This window comes from Castanea sativa, chromosome 4, assembly GCF_040712315.1.
Source record: "Castanea sativa cultivar Marrone di Chiusa Pesio chromosome 4, ASM4071231v1".
NCBI lineage: Eukaryota > Viridiplantae > Streptophyta > Magnoliopsida > Fagales > Fagaceae > Castanea > Castanea sativa.
The window spans coordinates 16,891,483-16,911,684 of record NC_134016.1 but is presented as its reverse complement, the minus strand read 5'-3'; positions in this window follow the sequence as shown (position 1 = coordinate 16,911,684).

Below are 20,202 nucleotides of genomic sequence, written 5' to 3'. Positions count from 1 at the left end.
TGTGGAGGATCTTCAGGCGGAGCAGGAGCGGGGGACCCAGGCTCAAGTTGGGGTAGCTCGTCATCAACCTGTTCATCTTCGACCTCCAGAATAGGCATCAAAAGGATCTGGAGGTTGAATACAGAAGTCCAAAGGAGGATCAAGAGGATTTGGAGAAGGAACATGAGACTCTTCTGGAAAGACTTCAAGTACAGATGAGGTAGTTAGGGAAGAACGAAAATGAGAGAGTTCAATAAACAAGCGGTGTTCCTAGAAGACAACATTACAAGAAACACGAAGACGATGAGAGACAGGATCATAACACCGATACCTTTTTTGTGTTTTGCCATAACCAAGGAAACAACAAAGTCTAGATCGAGGCTCAAGTTTATTGTGCTTATGAGGTTGAAGAAGAACGAAACAAGCAGATCTAAAGGAGCGAAGGTGATGATAGTCAGGGGGTGACCCAAAGAGGCGCTCATACAGAGTTTGATTTTGGATGATAGTGCTTGGAATGCGGTTAATAGTGTGAATAGCATGAAGAGTAGCTTCACCCTAGAATGGAAGAGGAACTTTGGCAGAAAGAATAAGAGCACGAATGGTGTCAAGAATATGACGAAGTTTTCGTTCAGCTCGACCATTTTGCTGAGAGGTACTTGGACAGGTTAGATGATGTACAGTGCTATAGGAGTGTAACAGAGCTTGAAAAGCATATTGATTATATTCAAGAGCATTATCAGAAAGAAAAATTTTGATTCGTTTGGAGAATTGGGTTTCAACTATTTTTGCAAAGTTACTGTATATTGGCAAAATTTCAGAATGAGATTTCATAGGAAAGATCTAACTGTAACGAGAATAATCATCGATAAAAACAACAAAATATCGAGATCTACCAATATTAGTAACAGGAGAAGGTCCCTAAACATCAGAATGAATTAACTCAAAAATAATATTAGAAATAGAATCACTATTATTAAAAGGTAAAGTTGGCTGTTTTCCTAACTGGCAAGAAGTACAATCAAAGTTGTCTTTGGACACAGAACCTAACAGACCCTTAGAAGCTAACTGTTGTACCCGAGAAGAGGGTGCATGACCAAGACGAGAGTGCCAAAGTGAAAGAGAGGGTAAGGAAGACACTGTAGTGGCAGCAACAGCAACAGACACCGGAGCAATAGGTGGAAGATGAAGATTGTCCACGGAAAACATACGCCTAACTCTAGGGCCGGTCCCAAGCTCTTGCCCCGTCCTCGGATCCTGCACAATACACCTTGAATAGTAAAAAATAAGGCGATAACCTAGTTCAGCTAATTGTCCCACAGAACACAAATTATAGGATAGGTCAAGAACATGGTAGACCCTAGGAACAAAGAGGTCGGAGGTCGAAACAAAACCTAGACTATTCCCATGCATGGTGGAACCATCAGCTATGTGAATATTTAGGGGATGTGGAGCAGGGTCAAGTTTGGAGAATAAGGACGAGTGAGGTGTCATATGATTGCAACAGGCAGAATCAAAAAGCCAAGTTTGAGACTTACCAGGTAAAACTGAGAGAGTAGTGGAAAGAGATGCATTACCAGCCATACGAATAGCCTAAGCTATGATCTCATGTAGTTCAGTAGGTGAAAGGTTGATAGTGGATCCAGAAGACTGGGACTCAACTGAGATGGGAGGCATTGGTGGAGTAGACTCAGTATTAGCAACTGCAGCAGTAGATTTGCTGCGACGGTAACAAGTTTCAATAGTGTGGCGAGGACGCTTGCAGTAGTTGTAGAACTTTTTGTTAGTCTGTCTGCGACTATTGTTAGAGCTAGATGGATCACTTGAGTGCTGAGGTTGCTCTATGGGTGGAGCAGAAGGAGTAAGGGCCAGAACATTAAACTTATCCTGGGCTTGAAGAGTTGCAAGGCGAGCTTCTTCTCTTACTAACTCGTTTACAACAGTATTAAGAGAGGGAGAAGAACTACGATTAAGAAGATGACCTCGAATGGGCTCATAGTCCTTGTGGAGTGACATCAAGAACTCATAGAGACAAAATTCATCTCTAATAGCAGCATGTTGTTGAGTATCTTTTAAGCATGCCCAAGTTAGATCAGAAAGGTCAATTTGGTCCTAAATGAAGCGAAGCTTATCATAGTAGTCATTGATGGACTGCCCCGGTTCTTGCCTGAGTTGATGCAATTCAACCACTAATTGATATTTCATGGATCCGTGAGTAGTAGAGTATCTTTTGGCCAACATATCCTATGCTGATTTCGCATCATCAAAGCTGCCCATCAAATTGGAGATGGAGGGAATGGAAGTGTTTCGAATCCATGTGAGGATCACGTGATTGTGACTATCCCATTCAATCATGCGACTGAGGAAGACAGTATCTTCTTCACTTGCCCCCTTCACAGGAATAGTGATTGCACCAGTACAATAATGCCAGAGCATGCGACCCTTAAGAAAACTGCGCATAGCTTGAGACTAAGATAAGTAATTCCTAGTCCCCTCCAATACAGTATTGATGGGGCGAGGAAGAAAAATATCTTTTTTATCCATTTAGAAACACAATATGCAAAAACAGACTGCAAAAATGAAATCTACGCGAAAAACTGACTAAGAAGAACCTGGGCTGCAAAAAGTCAACTTTGGAAAAAGTCAACGGTCAATAGTCAGAGATGACGTCAGTAGGTGACTGGATGCTGACGTCAACTAGGGCTGACGTGGCATTGATGACGTCATGGATGACGTCAGCCTGGAAGGATGACGGTGCGTGAGACATGTGTAGCGCGTGAGCTTCAACGCAGGTTCTTTGAGCGGCGCGTGGGGGCGCGTGCGGTCTCCGATGGTTGCAAGGCTTCCACAAACAGGTAGATCGGGGTAAGACTGTCTTCGTGGTACCTTCAGAAAATTTATCGGAGCAAGATTCATGGCGGTGTCGGAAAAGGCAGTGGTCTTTACAGTGTTCGAACTCCTCAACGGCAGTTGCTACAGGTCCGGAACCCAAGGATAATGTCTGGAAGACTCGAAGGTTCAACGGCGAAAGGCTGTGACAGTTGTTGTGACAGCGGAAGCAATATTAAGAATAGAGTTACACCAATAAAGACAAAATTGCTATGAAAAGGTCAGAGCAGTGGCTCTGATACCATGTTAGAAATACTGAATTCAATAATATTGTATTTCTTACTGAAACAATATACATGAGTGCCTTTATATATGAGGCATATGAGTGTTGTACAAGTAAATATGTGTGCAGTACAAGTAAGAGTGTAGTACAATGTGTGCTATACAAGTAAGTAACCTAGTTGGGTCAAGCCCACAATATGTTAACAATATAAATGTATACAAATATTGATGGTATAATTTAAACACAACCCATGGCAGTTTCGATCTCAACACCAGAGTGGCTCTCTTAGCTTGGGTTTGTTGATAATCTTGGCACCGGAGCGGCTTAGGTTTGTTATTTCTCTCTGGGTTTGTTGTCTCCGGTACCTGGGTTTGTTGCTTTTGCTGGCATTGTTGCTTAGTTTTGTTGTTTTCTGGGTTTGTTGTCTACGATGCTTGGGTTTGATTTTGTTGTTTTCTAGGTTTGTTGTCTCCAGTGTCTCTCTCGTATTGTTGCCAGTGTCTCTTTGGCTGTCGCTTATTTTCTTGGTTGGGTATTGTGTTTTTGGGTTTGGGTTCCAGGTGGATAATTTTCCACTCAGCACTGCTAGCGTATAAAACTTGGTTCTTTGAAACTTGAGGGGCTAGAATGCGTGGAAGGAAAAATGCTCGAGATGTTAGTTTCCTAAATAGTTTAAAAACTATGCTAATTAATAAAATTGTTAACATTTGGGTATTAAATTGCAAAAAAAAAAAAAAATCCCTTGGTTTGTCATCTGTGTTTGTTGTTTTATGAAAAAGGTAGGATAAATTTTTTTTATAAACATGGATTCCAGTTAGCTCAACTGGTAGTCTTTGATGGTTGTATAAAAGATCTGAGGTTCAATCCCCGCATACACCAAAAACTTATTAGTGTCTTGGTTTGATGATAAAGAGCTATCATCAAGAGCGGACGCCATAGGTTTAAATTCTCTAAGAAAAAGCTTTTTTTATAAACAACAATTATTGGCTTATTTTACTAAGCAAATGTGTACAATATTATACACTTTTATATAAATGTATACAAATATTGATAGTATAATTTAAACTAATAATTTTACTTTTATAAAAATGCACATACAATCTATAAAAATATAAGTTTCAGTTATCTCAACTGGTAAAACTGTTATTATTGAATAATAAATACAGTATGATGTTCGAACTCTGTCTATCCCTAAAGCCAATTATTGTATCTTTGGCATGTGAATGACGATTTTTTTTAAACCCTTTCTCTCAATAAAAGATTTTAATAGCAAATAAAAGAGAAAACAATAATTTTAGAGTCACAAAAGTTTTAATTATTGGACCCAAATAAAAACCAATAAAACATGGCATTAAACTTTTATGAAAATTATTATGTCAATAGAATTACTCGAGAAAAACAAGGCTAGACACCTAAGAATTTTTACAATATTGGACTCTTCAAATTAGAATTTTAACTAAAATGTCCACTATTGTGGCTAAATTTTAACCAAAAAAAAAAACTCCCCCAACTAGTCATGCATCACCGTTGAAGAATATACAAAAAGCTATAATACTCAATAAAGACATTGAGTTTTAGCAAAAAATAAAATAAAATAAAATAAAGACATTGAGTGGTACATTGACAAAATGCAATCCAGTCAACTCAATGATAAGGATATTTTTGGCAAGCTAAGCCTATGAAGACTGACGGCACCAATGGAACTGTCAACCCCATAAAACCGACGAAGCTCTTAAACGATGATGCAACCATAAAAGCCGACGGACGCGTCTCCCCCACGAACCAAAGGAAGATCCTTGAGCGACGGATGGCCATAGATTGACGGAATCTAAAAGCCGACGAGTCCTACATGGCCTTGCTTGGTCCTCACGAATACTCGTATATGGAAATATCTTGCGTATCATGCACTAAAACCCTACTGCTCACCCATATCTCCTCATATGGAAAGACCTTAAAATCTCGGAAACCCTAATACCAGATCTTCCATACAAGGAAAAATCCCTACTCTTAAGGGATTTTAGTTCACTGCTCACCACTATATAAGCACCCGACCTCCTCTTTTCTCAGGTACGTAGAAAATCCCTAGCTCTCTCACTATAGAGTTCTTAGAGATTTCTCATTCACTAAATTGACCTTCGGAGGATCTTTGGCTGGTACCAAGCTGGTGCCTTCTGTTTTGTCCTTGTGTTCTTATTCTGTAGGTATCCATTAGTGTGATTTGGAGCCAATAACTCACTAACGATTTCAACACATTATCAATTGGTGTTTTCTGTAGGGACCGAGTGATTAGCCATATCATCGCTTCTAAGACAAAGAGTTGCATGGTCCAGACGCGTTCAATTGCTACCATCAACCAGGAAACAGGGAATCCCTCTAACACCTTGGAAAGACAAGTATAAACCCTGGCTGCAAAAGTAGAGTGACTTACCCAACATAACCAGGAGTTGGAGCAATAGCTGAATCAAAGGAACGAGCGACATCTAGAAGACCAGCATGATGAGCAAAATGGGAGTCACCTGCCAACAGGAGACTGGCAAGAAAGGGAAGACTAGGAAGAAAGCAACGTCCCTAGATGACGGGACGGTCAAGAGGACACTAGCCACTTGTTTGAAATGGAGATCAACATGATGTGCATGGCCTAAAACATGCAGATGATAAAAGAGAAGATGGACATGATGATGAACATCATGAGGGGACGGGTATCCACCAATTTGGATGAGTTAGTCCAACGGGCGGATTCCCCTCTCACAACCTAGGTGACTTCCTTCCCCCTCACTACTAAGTCTCGAATGCCACAGGTGGAACATACGACGAATTAAGGGACCCATTTGACCATCTAGAGTCGTTCAAGACCCTTATGCACCTATAAGGGGTCCCATATGAAATTATGTGTAGGGCGTTCCCTACTACACTCAAAGGACCAGCAAGGGTATAGTTCAGCAAACTTACCACCTACACTGTCTCCACCTTCAAAGAATTGAGCGGACACTTCGTCACCCACTTTATTAGGGGGTAGAGGTACAAAAGATCCTTAGCAAGTCTACTAAATATTAAGCAGTGGGAAGGTGAGAGCCTAAGGTCGTACGTGACCACTTTAAACAAGGAGGCCCTCTTAGTTGATGAAGACGACGACAAAGTTCTCATCATTGCATTCACCAAATGAGTTGCAATCTGGATAGTTCCTTTTCTCTATCTACAAGAATGACTTGAAGACGATGGCCGATATGCTGTACAAGGCCATGAAATACATGAATGCTGAAGATGCAATGATCGCCCTAGGGGCAGACCAAAGAAGAGAGAAAGGTAGGACGATCCTTGTTAGGCTAACATATCTCTAGCAACAATATATATATAAAACTGAAACCTTTGACTTTTTATTGACCTCTCTAGAGCTTGCCACATCATTATCATTTTTTTAAAACAAAATTATTTTTGTTTAGTTCAAACTTAACAAGGAGCGAAACTCTATCTCTATAACAAGTCCAACATAAACTCAAACTCATCATTATTATTATTTTTAAACGAAATTATTTTTGTTTAGTCCAAGGAGTGAAACTCTATCTCTCTAACAAGTCCAATTTAAACTCAGACTCAAACGTTGATAATTTATCTCTAAATTTGCGAGGTTAATCATGAACACTGTAAAAGCAGTGCAAAGTCCAATATTTTTTTTAAAGCCAAGTAGAGGTATGAGCTCTTCTTCTGTTATTTTCTTCTCCTCTACTTTGTTAAAAAAAATATATATTTTGTGGTTTTTCATGTATTTTTCAAAAAGTAATTTTCGTACATAAACTACTAAACTCTTTTTAGCCATTTTTTACAAGATAAAAATGCTTAAAATAATTGAAATTTGAGGTTGCTACTACGGCATGTCTTTGCTTCACCTCACGTTATGAAAGTATGTTAATTTCTTGGGCAAAAAGCTTATTTACGATATATTTAGAGGGGGTACAACTTTCATTATTTCAACGTGGGCTCCTGCTCAACTTTTTTTAGTATAGGCCACATGCTGATAAGGTTCGTTTAAAGTTTATATCCATTAAAATTTAAAACTTATTACTTTATGCATAGGTTCTTGTACTTATTCCTTTTTTCTTATATTTCTCTTTTGAATGGTCATATATATTTTTTGAATTGTTTCAATAACTTATTCTTTAATTATATATCGTTTTTGGCATTTTGAAAGTTTTAACATTTGAACTTGTATAGTCATATATGCGCACACGCGCGCGCGCATATATATATATATATTATCTATAATTTGTAGGCTCTAAATCTTTTTTGATTCCTTTCAATAATTATAGCCATAGATTATTCTTTTGAATGTAAAACATTTTTCTCTTATATTTCTCTATTATTTAGTCATATTTTTTTTTTGTTTCAATAATTTTTGAACAATAAATCATCTGATTCTTTATATTTTTTTGGTCTTTCAAAAGTTTTAATATCTAAATTTTTTACTTTTTTTTGCAGTATCTAAAACTGTCTGAGAAATTTTTTATAAGCCATTGCACGTTCAAGCAATGGTTTCTTCATCAAATTGTAACATAAATTAAAGTCATACAAGAGCAAATTATGCAATTGTGTAGTTTTTAATCAATTTAAGATTTTATAAAATTATTTTAGTCTACCTCACAAATAGATAGGTTCCCGTGCATGACACGGATGCATAACACGGGTTAATGACTAGTGTACTATAAAAATAAAGTTAATAAAATAATAAAATTTGGTGTCTACGTAGCATTGTTGAATAGTTTCATATGTGTGAGATTTAGTTAGCTCAACTGGTAAAGTTTCTGATACTTGAATAAGAGACTTAAAATTTAATCTTTGTCTACACTTAAAACTAATTGATATTTTGATCGAATGATTAAAAATTATCACGTTATAAGTTAAAATCTCCCAATAGTTCCGTATGCATGTGAATCTTCGAAGAAGGGCCGCTACGTATATTGTCCTCTTCTAATATTATACTTGCAACAAAGCTGATCTCTGGCGTAAAATTTTACTTTTTCTATAGTACAGCTATGGCTTATGGAGTTATGGGTGAACCAAATTAAAAGGTTTATGTCAGTGATATTTTTTGTCGCGTAAGTGGACAACTTGCTCACGCAGCTTACTTAGTGCAACTTGCAAGGGATTGGACACTGTTGCCAGTGAAATTGGAGTTCGGTAGAAGCTTTAATTATCTTATCTTATGATTATTTATTAACTATTTGGAGTTGTTTTACCGCAAACAAATTCAAATTTTTTGTCATAACACTCTTACTAGTTTTTTTTGTCATTTTTATATGAATTTACCACTTTTTTTCACTACTTACATTCAACTATGTCAAAGAATTATGACAAAAATCATGAATTTGTTTGTAATACTAGAGATTTTTCTGTTTTCTAAATTTCATTTTGCAGTGATGCAAGAAATTTGGAAAATGATTCAAAGAAATTAATTTACTTATCATTAATTCTATATATCCTTGTCTTTCTCTTTTGCCATTTGCATAACTTTATTCAAGGCTGCTTTTTATTTTGCCTTTTTACGACTAACTCTAGCTGTTCTTTTGTGCCTTAATGGAAACCATAGAGACAAATAAAAGGCAAGAAAGGTGATTCTAGATATGAAGGTGATGCGCACAAACAAATAAGGGATCAGAAAAAACAATAATAAATTGACACTGCAGTCTGCCGACGTCGAATTGCTGCTTTTTCGCAAATGGAAATGGGTGGGCGGTGTTTGATTTTAATGCTGGCAGTTCATGCCAAAGAGCCACTTTTCAGGATGACCACTATTATTGATTATCACCTCCAAAGCTTTTGTCGGATTTTCCCGTTGGTAACCATACACTACACTGCATTATAGAGTGTAGTGTATGGTTGAGGTTGGGACTTGGAGTAGGAAAGGAAAAGGCAACGGGGATGAGAATGGGAAATGATAAGGAAAGGTATTATGTGTTTGGTATTAACTTTTTTAAAAAAAAAAAAATGTGTTAAAGTATACTTATATTTTAAAAATGTGAGAAACAATTTTAAAAAGTTATGTATAAAAGTTAAAAATTGAACAAGAAAGCTGAAGCCAAATGAAATCGAAATAAGCTATTAATTTGATAATTGGGAAAGGCTAATCATATTTAGTTCAATTTAATTAAAATAAGAATTTGGGTAAATTTCACTAATTACCCATGAGGTTTGGACAAATACTAAGGAGGTCCAGAAGATTACAAAACTGACAATTTCAGTCCCTAAGTACAAACGAACTCTAACGTCATTAACCTCAGTCCTCTCATCCTTTTCTCTAACTATTTCTCTTCTCTTTCTTAACTGATAACTTTCTCAGTAAACAAACAAGGAAAGAAAATTGGTATGTTTTTCAATAAACAAAAAGGGAAATAAAATGCTTGAATGGAATCAACAATCAAAACAGAAAACACACAACAAAAATCACAAAACCATCAAGAACCGTGACCAAAAAAAAATCAGCCTCTCAACTCAAAATCCTAATCCAAAACCAAACCCAATAAATCAAAACCGCTCTTAACTAAAAACCTAAAACATCTTCTCAATTTCACAAACACTGCACACTTCATCACCAAAACCCTTTCCCTCACATGGTACATGTAACTAGCGAGCTTCTTGAGAACTTTCTTTCCGGTTGTCCCTTGCTTGAACTACTACATGTTAGCAGTGTTCGCCATCTCTTCAATCTAAAGATTTCCGGTGCATCATTGAAGTTGAAGTTCTTACAGATGCATTGTCCCAATTGTATGATTGTCGAGATCGTTGCTCCAAATCTTGAGTATCTTGGCTTTGATGGTAGAATAGATTTTCATGTTGATTATGCACCCCGCCTTCTGAATGTATGCATTGGTGGAACGTCTTATGGTATGAGGAATGCATTTCGCTCACTATCAAGCTGTCTTGATCGGCTAGAGGGTTTGATGGTCGACTTTAGAATGCTTGGAAAAGTAAGGACATTAAATTTTTTATTGGAAAAAGTTGACATATTGTTTAAGGGCATTGGTTTAGTAAATACTTTTTAAAAAAATTCTTAAAATGATTAATTATCAAATGCCTAAGAACACCAATTAACATAACCCATCTTTATTTGGTTATATGCACTTTTCTCTCTCTCTCTCTCTTAGATAAATTGTTCTCTCATCATAAGTTTGTTCTTTTCAGGATAAATTGAAATTCCAAAAAGGTCAAAAATTAACCAATCTTAGACGCCTTATATGGAGAGTTTCGGCTTTCGATGGAATGAGCCTCTCCACTGGTTAGTACCTTTGATAGAAGCGGCACCTAATTTACATAAATTTACTCTAGAGGTGACTGTTCTTACTTTATACTAGCTTGCCATTTAGTATCATTATAGCTTTTTATTCTTTAATTAAGGTGATGCAATTTGCACATTGACCGTTGGCTCATGGTTTTCCATCTTTATATCTATTTAAGAGATATTGCTTAAACTCGACTTTCTTTTCTTTTCTTTTTTTTCCTGAAAAGAAAAAAAAATGATTGCCAACTCTCTAATTGGTATCACTAGGCTTACTTGTCTCTTTTCTTTTCTTTTTTCCTTTCTTGATAACTTTAGTTTATAGTAATATTTAGATTATCTTGCACTCTGGCTTGCATGATATTCTTATTTTCTTTTTCCCAATTGCAGCTGTCGTGTATAAATCCCCCGAGAAAAAGAAAATTAGGAAGGTGATGAAATATCCGAATGAGCACCTTGGGGTCAAGGAGGTGGAAATTGTGGGATTTGCGGGGTGTGAAATAGACATGGAGCTTATTAATTACCTACTCAAAAGTGCCATCAAGCTTGAGAAGATCGTTATTACACCTCGCTCAGAAACTGCGAAGACACAGAATATTAAAGGTGCCAGAGAATTGGCTAAGGAGCTAGAGAAAAATCTACCTGTGGGAGTTGAGTTTGTTTTATTGTAATTGTGGGGGTCAAAAACCACTCTTCACCGGGGATAATATATGACTTCTTGGGAAGTAGTTTGATTGGCAGACAATTTATTTATGAAAGAGAAAAAATGGTATAAACACTTCACAATGGGAAACTCAAGCAATTGATTTCATGAAGTAACGTTTATACAAAGTAAGATTGTTGGGTTACAAGAGAAAAACTTCAATTTCCCGTTGTGTTACACTACAACAGTATTATGGTGTTTCACTCCTTCTCCTTCTACTCTCTCTCTCTCCCTCTCACTTTTTTCAATCCCCCTTTCTTTTCCTGTCCTCCCCCTTATATAGGTATCTTTTTGTTCTTATCTCTACAACTGTCCTGTTGCCAGCCCGATTTTCAGGGATATTTTCTTTTCCTTTATCAGTTTCCTCCCTTCCCTTTTCCTGGAATTTGACTTTTGAGGATATTTGTACTGTTCAGGTTGTCTCTTATGCATTCAATGCGGCAGAGGTTAGGTGGAAATCCCCTCATTTATGTGGACGTGAAGATCTTCAACCTTCTTACATGTTCTAGAAGTCTCCCGAGGTTCTAGGTACCTTCTGGAAATTAGACATGCATTATCCGTGCACTTTGCCTCTGGTAAGGCTAGGCTCTATTTAGCTTATTGCCTTCTTCACAGGATCGATCTACTAAATTTCCCCTCCTCCCCCTGGGTACTCAGGATGGCCCTATTGCCTTTCTTCCATACCCTGTAACCCATAAGCCCTCCTATAAGTATATGTGTTTAGCCCAATTCATTCCACGGGGCCCAGTTGGTACTTGGGCTTTAGGCCTAGATGGGGACTCTTCCACTCCCCACAATAGCCCCCCACGATCTCCAGGTCATTATCATTGAAATGGGGATGTTCGAGAAAAACGGAACAATCATTAACTAGCATTTATGAACAGTGGCAGCGTCAGGTAATAAATGACGCGGACACCCTCATATTTCTTGCCCCATGATCACTGGCACGCATTACAAAATGGACGATCATATGGGATTTTTGGAAAACGAAAAAATTGGTGGGAAAGAAAGGGTCTCTTCTGTCCCTTCCTATCCCCCATTTCCCTCTATATAAGGAGGAACCAAACCCAAACCTGGGTTCCTTTCTATTGATCTCTCTTCAAAAACACAAAAAAGAAAAAATTTCCACCGAATTGCAAACTTCTTAGATGATCTTTAGGCAACCACCAATGCACTTTTTCTACTTTTTCTTCTTGTTGCTAGTCCATTTTTTTTTCTTTCTTAAGATTAGTTTCATCCTTTCGTCTTTTCTCTTAGTTCTTTTCCTCTTCTTCCCCTTTTTTGTTTTAATCCATATCATAGAGCTCTGCAGTTAATGTGGGGGAGTTTAGATCTATGGTTGACACCCCTAAAATGTTAGTTGAGTTTAGGAGAAGAGAAAGTACAACATCTCTGATGATGTTGAGGTGAGGTTTACCCGGAATTTGAGGTAATACTCTCAAAAGGGTAAGGCAAAGTGGTAATTCCACTTGTGGTCATTGTAGAAGGGGGAGTTAGGATCCCTGTGAATGATTTACTTACCAATTTTCTACGGCATTTTAAAGTTTATCCCGACCAATGTACTCCCAACGTGTTTAAAGTTGTTAGTAGTGTAGATACTCTTAACAAAAAGCTCGAATTAAAGCGTACCGAGCATGACATCAACTATATTTATAGTTTTCAAGATATTAAAACCTTTGGGTTTTACTTTAAAATACGGCACAAGGAGGTGAGGCTTATCTTAGGCCTTCTGGATTCCGAAAAAGAGACAGAAGGAGATTATCTAATCATCTCGGGGAATTAGTACCCCGGCGGAATCCATTGTCCCACTAGTGTGGGTAAAGTAGGTGGGTAGATCTTATAGGAGCTTCTTTTCATTAATTTATTATTATTATATTTTTTATTTTCAAGTTATCACATAAATTTTGTTTGGCTAACCTTCATTCATTTTTTTTTAGAGGAGCGCGCTTTCAAAAAGAAGAGGCAGCTAATCAATTCCACTGACCTAAACAAATTATTGAGGTCCTTGATCTATCCTCATTCCAACAATTAGCTTCAAGCAGCATACCTTATCCTCGGTTACTCTCCCGTATATCAGAGTTTTCAGGCTGTAGGAAAAGCCATCACCTAAACCATCCATTACATCCTTACATTGACGTTCGGTGCAAGGGGTACATTCTACCCCCTTTGAACGTGCTCGGAGAGAAAAAGGGTGAAATCAGAGCAATTCTTCTCCTCCCTTTACCCCAGCAGATTTGGGAGTTACTATTGCTATCCCAACCCCGATTAACTATCCTTGGCGCCACAGAAAGAAGACAACGGCAATGCTCCTTCCCGCAGCCCTTCACCAATCCATGAAGAACCTGCAATCTAGACTGCTGTCCTTCAAGAAGAATCTCCTACCGAGATGTTGTTCCAAAGAGGACAGGGTAACCCTTAGCCAAATCTTGGCTACCCCATTGTGTCTCAAGCCCAAACTCCTCTCACTCAAGTTGCTACTATTCCTATAGCTCCTCTAGTTACTGCGGTAGCTATTACTTCTACCCATGAATCTAGGGCCTCTGAAAATTCCCCTCCCAACTTGGGTGACACCCATGTTAATGCTACGGGTGCTCCAACCTATACTAAGGCTTTTATGGTGGACGGGGAGCCACTTCTTGCAACAAACAAAGTCAAGCCTTGGAGGGAAGGCTACGGAGGCAAGGTTGCAGAATGCGTAGGCAAGGTTCTCCTCCTTCTTGAGGACATAAACCACTGGGCAAAGCGGGATGACGAATTCTTATTGGTCAACATGAAGAGGGAGGCCATCATGGTAATAAACCATCCTTTTATATTTCTTTCGCTTTCTCTTTTTCTTTTATACCTTTATACCTAATCATATTTCTTTTTGCATATTGTTTGGTAAGGATACCAATGTTCTGTGGTGGTTGAGAAGAGGTTTTTGGATACTAAGGCCAAAGCTGAGGAGCTGAGCAATGACAATGGGGATCTTTTGAAGAAGATCTCAGATGTCATGAATAAGGTTTTTGAATCTGAAAGGCTGTGGTTCAAGGCCGAGGAGAACACTAAGGCTATCACTGAGAGGAAGAAGGCCTTAGAAAAGGAGTTGCAGGAGACAAAGAAGGCTCTTACGAAGAAGGATGCCAAGTTGAAAGGCTATGTGGCAGTGGATGATGCCAAGGTCCAAGACGCTTATTATCAAGGCCAGTATGACTGCATCGCCTCTGTGAATCCTAAGGTGCAACAGAACCTACAAGTCTACTTTTCAAAGAGATGGACAACGGCTTTGGACAAACTGTAGGTGGAGGCTTTATCTCCCTGGAGGCTAGAGAGTAACATTTCTATTCCCCAGGAGTTTGTCATTATTCTTGTAAGTGGGCAATTTGCACCCGGTCCAATCACTAGACGGACTTAGGCCCAAAAAGCCTTATACAATAAAAACTTGTAGAGTGTGGGCTTGAAACCTAGGTCTTATGGATATTAGACAACAGATGGAAGGCTAGATTACCTCTATACACACAATCAATGGATAAAAATAACAAATATTCTCCTCAGACGCAAGCCAAAGATAGTTTGTATTGCTTTTCTTTCTTTTCAATAATAACTTACAAGTGAAAAATCCCTCCCCCTCTTTCCTTCCCTCTTTCCTTTTATATCACTCTCCCTCTTCCCTTCACCTTCCACGTGTAGCATAAATCAATGATCCAGATCCTCCTTTCTTTTCCACCGCCTTCTAAAAGTCCTCAAAAAATAGCTGTAAGGCTGATTGGTACTGTTCAGATGTCATTTCTCCATTAATGCGGCCAGAGAGGTAGGTGCAGGGTCTTTAATGCGGTGGTAGCAGCCTTTTTCCTTGATATTTCTCATATGTTCTTCCTTCCTTTAACGGTGTGAAACATGTCTTTACCCAACAAACCTTCCAGAATTCTCCCCCCAAACATCACGACGTGTCATGCAACCCTTACTGAACTCAACCGAGAAGATGCTTCTCCTCGGACCGCCTCACCTCCCTCTTCAGCAAGAGCAAACTTGTGGGCCTCAAAGGATCTTCTCGGATAGGCTTATACCACCAATATCAAGCCCAAGACCCAAATACGTGTTTTAATCATTCCACCCCCACAATAGCCCTCAAAACTTCATTTTTCTCCCCATTCGAGGAGAGAAGTGGAGTTTTGAACCGACGACGCAACTTCCACATGCTTTGCGAATTGTCACACGTGAAAGGGTCACTTCGCTACTTTTGAACCGCTTTTGACGCTTCGAAACTCATAACACCCGCATTAATGGCTGTAAGTTACACCTTGTTCCCCACGTTCAACGGTGAGATGCGCATCCAACGATCCGGATCTTTTTTCTCAAATTTAGGTGGGATAACTCCCATTCAATGTCGCCTCCCACACGCCAAAACACTTAGGAAACCGAAATTCAACCCCTCAACTCAGAAATCAATCAAATCTCAAAAGTTTCTACTCTCTCTCCTTTCAAGAATCTCGCGAAGCATCGTCTACCTATCTCCCGTAAGTTCTCAATCCTCTAAGTTCATTTCTCCTTAGCTATTGTTCTCGGCCATTAACTATATCCTTTCCTTTTCGAAATTTTACTCTTACCCCCACCTAATGAGTAGATTCAAATGTCTAGTAGATATCGATGCCAGTATGGAAGGTTTTCGGGCTAAATATCGCATTCCCATCATTGCCTTCTTAGAGGGTGGGATGACACTTCCTATGAAAAATGTAACCAGTGAATACCTTCTTCGCAACCATAAGCTGTGCCTAGACCAATGTACACCCAACGTGTTTAGAGTCTTAGGCTGTGTCGATGCTTTAAATGAGCAAATGGGCCTGAATCTCACATGGCACGACGTCGTCTACATGTACGAGTGTCATAAACTTAAAGATGTAGGATATTACCTGAAATCTAGGTCTAGCGTGGTAAGGCTCATATCTTGCCTTCCCAAATCCAATAAAGGCATGAAGGACGACTACCTTATTGCTACTGGAATGTGGTACAATGGTCCTCATTGCCCAGTCGAATGGGGAGACCCAGGTGTGACTCCATAGGAGTTAGATTCCCTAACTTGTGACTTGATTCTATTAACTTTAATCATTTCTAGTTACATGGCCTATTATTACTTCTTTATTTGGTATTTTTCGTTGATTTAACCATGCTTATATTCTCGGATATTTTTTCAGACAAACAACACGTACGACCCCGTCTAAGTCATCGCAGCGTCGCGGACCTCAATCGCGTTCTACGATCCAAGGTGTTCGTGAGCGCAGATCTACAAGTGAGGTCAGCCCACCTCATACTGGGATACGATCCTCTGTCAGAGGACTTCCAAGACATCGGCAATGCGATCATTGCAGGTGAAAAGAGACGCAGGAGGATAAACATTGTGAGACCGGGCTTTCTCGATACACATGAATTACCTGACGATCCCTCGGTTATCCTTTACGCATGCCCAATCACAGCGGTTCCTCTTTCGACACATCCACAGGAAACAGACATCCGAGAAGGGACAGCATCCTCGCACCTATCCCTCGAAGAGGAGATTGACCATTTCCGTCTTAAGGAAGCCGAAAGACCACAAGAGGGTCACGTTGTCATCCTCTCGGACGAAGAAAACGAACCCGTAAAGGGTTATGATATAAAAGGCCTAGTAACAGCACAAGTTGACACCAGTGCCGAGGAAGAAGAAATGTCCAGTTTAAGATCTTTGACAACCAGAAGGGGCACACAAGCTCCCAAAAAGAGTGCAGTTGGATCTCAGCCTCCTCCCCAACTACCACCACCTCCTCCTCCTTCCGACCCCAAAATTCCTGCCTCTGACCCCAAAAAGAAAAGGAAAAACGAGGCTGAGGAGACAAAAGTGGCCCAACAGAAGAAGCTAAAGCAACAACAACAACAAAAAATTGCTAAGGGCAGAACGCGCGCCCCTTCTATAGAGAGTAGGGAAAGTCATGACCTGGCCGAGGTGCGTCGTACGTAGGCCAATTGGTCTCCTATACTGGAACTGGATGGGGCTCCCATTCCCAGCCACTCCAGCATTAGGGCGTTCCAACAAGGACATGCCCACCATCTGGCTAATGTTCTGGAGTAGCCCATTCTTCTGCCGAAGGACATGGAGGCTTTAGAGAAGATGAGTCAGCCACACCTCTTCCTTTCACTTAAAAGGGACTTGGCTTTGGTAAGTGTCCTCCAACTACTTCTATCTTGCTGTCTTTATTATCTCTCTATGTAAAATCTTTCGTACATGCTTCTTATGTTGTTTCTACCATAATGCGTCTGTTTAACACTTGAACGCAGGCCGTTCAAGAGGTTTTTGTCGCCGAGAAGTGGGTAGAGGACTCTCGGAAGCAGACTGTGGCTGAGCTCCAAATTAGGGTCGAGACCGAGAAGGCTTTAGGCCGTGCCATGGCGGACAACGAGGATCTGACCAAAAAGTTAGCAGACGAAAAGAGAGAAAGAAACGGTGCCGAGGCCAGCCTTAAAACCACTAAGGCTCAAGTGGAGGGGCAATGCAAACTCCTGCGCTAAAAAGACGAGGACCTATCCAAAACTTAGCAAGAAAACTCTGACCTAAAAAAGGAGCTTACCCAAGCCAAGGAAGAGGCTCGTACTTTCAAGGAAACCATGGAGGCTGCCAAAAAGGTTGCTTACAATGAAGGGGTCGAGGCAACGGAAACCCGTCTGACCGAGGAGCTAGCAGAATTGTGTAGGGAGTACTATCAACAGGTTTGGGCAGAAGCCCTAAACGTGGCAGGAGTTCCAACCGATTCTGAGTTGAGGAAATCCGAGAACATTTGGATTCCACAGGATATCCGAGTGATTGAAGACCTTCCTCCCACTTTAACTACCTCCGAGGCAGTGCCTTCGGCACATCCATCCCCAATTCAAGAACCTCTTCCATCTCCTAAAGAACTTACTGGTTCTGATAAAGAGAAGGAACAAGGAGATGGGGTCGGGAAGTGCATAAGCGAGCATGTTGAGCCAAATGTTCCTCCCCTAATGGCAAAGGACAAAGGAAAACAAGTCCAAACCTCGTTCGAAACGGAGCTTAAGCAAACAGAGCTGAAGGTCAAAACAAAGGAAGTTGCCAACAAGTCCAGACAGGATCCTCCCACAAAACTCTAGGCATAGGCCGTTTAGGACTTTTTCCTTTATGTAATTTCTTTTTTGTTTTAGAACTTTTATTTTGATCCTTGTAAGAACTTTATTTCCAATGTAACCACTGATGGAATTAATGAAAAATTCAAAAGATTGCTCTTTAGTTCGTTGCCAATCTTCTTTACTGCAATATTTACCTCTTTTACCTTAGTGTAAATTACATGCATATAAAAATTGATTTAATACCCCGACATACATAGAAATCTTATTAATGTCTCAGCCAATATTTATAATCTGAAATGAAAACTATGCTAACTTCATCAACTTAGATTACCAACAGATAAACTACGTATTAAAATTGCAACATCTAAAGTGCAGCAGGATACAGTTGAATATGTATGGATATATCTAAACTCAAGGTAGGAGAAATACAGTCTAAGGCTTGATTTGATGTTTAACTTGGACATAAAGCAAACCAATAAACCTACCGTGGTGTATAGCCCAAGAATCAAGGCTTATCCAAATCTCTGTCAGATATTCAGAAAAATAAAGTGAAATGTTAATTTTTCCAAGGTAGATGGTCTGAGAACCAGACGTAACCAAGGTTCTGTTTAACACGTAACAAGATATCAATTTTCACGAGGTATGTGGTCTGAGGAACCATATATGACTAAGTTTCTGTTTGACACTTATAAGAATGAATGGTAATGTTAATTTCCCCAAAGTAGAAAGTCCGAGGACTTGACATAACTAAGGTTCTATTTAACACTTAATAAAATATCAATTTCCACGAGGTATGTGGTCCGAGGAGCCATACATGACCAAGTTTCTGTTTGATACTTATAAGAATAAGCCGTAATGTTAATTTTCCCAAAGTAGAAGGTCCGAGGACCCGACATAATTAAGGTTCTGTTTAACACTTAATAAAATATCAATTTCCACGAGGTATGTGGTCCGAGGAGCCATACATGACCAAGTTTCTGTTTGATACTTATAATAATGAATTGAAGCACAACACAAGGATAATAGAACAAAAACGGCAGGCATGCCTTTCATTAATAGTAATATCTTCGCAGGTTATTTACATTCCATGGACGTTGTACAACTTTCTCATCTAAGTCTGCTAGACGATACGCCCCTATGCCCGCGACAGAAATGATTCGATATGGTCCCTTCCAGGTAGGTCCCAGCTTTCCCCATGCTAGGTTCTTGGTCGTACCCAAGACCTTCCTCAATACTAAGTCTCCAGGCACTAGTGGCCTTAACTTCACGTGAGCATCATATCCTCATTTGAATTTATGTTGATAATAAGCTAGTCGAACCATGACGATCTCTCGTTGTTCTTCAACTAGATCCAGGCTTTTCTCCAACAAACCATCGTTGTTATCTAGGCTGAAAGTGCTCGCCCTTAACATCGGAAACCCAGTCTCCAAAAGGATAACGATCTCGACCCCATAAGTCATGGAGAAGGGCGTCTCTCCTATGGATCTTTGTGGTGTAGTTTGATATGTCTACAGAACATGTGGCAATTCTTCTACCCACCTTCCCTTTGCATCATCCAACCTCTTCTTGAGTCCACTTACTATAACTTTATTAACTGCCTCGACTTGCCTATTACCCTGCAGATAAGCTGAAGTGGAGTATCTATTCGTGATACCTAAATCATCACAGTATTCTCTAAAGGCCTTACTATCAAATTGCAGGCCATTATCCGAAATGAGAGTATGAGGAGAAAATGCTTCTCCTCGGACCACCTCACCTCCCTTTCCAGCAAGAGCAAACTTGTGGGCCTCAACGGATCTTCTCAGATAGGCTTATACCACCAATATCAAGCCCAAGACCCAAATACGTGTTTTAATCATTCCACCCCCACAATTCTGAATCCTGAGATTTAGGCTATCATCAACAATGAATTTCTTGGCCGTGAAGTTGAAGGGACTGGTCTAGTTGCTATGTCAGAAGGAGAGGTGACTAGTTCTGCTGCGATGTCTACTACCAAGGAGCCTCCCCGAGATTAATTTTTTCTATTTATGTTTTCTATATTAAACACTTCTTTAG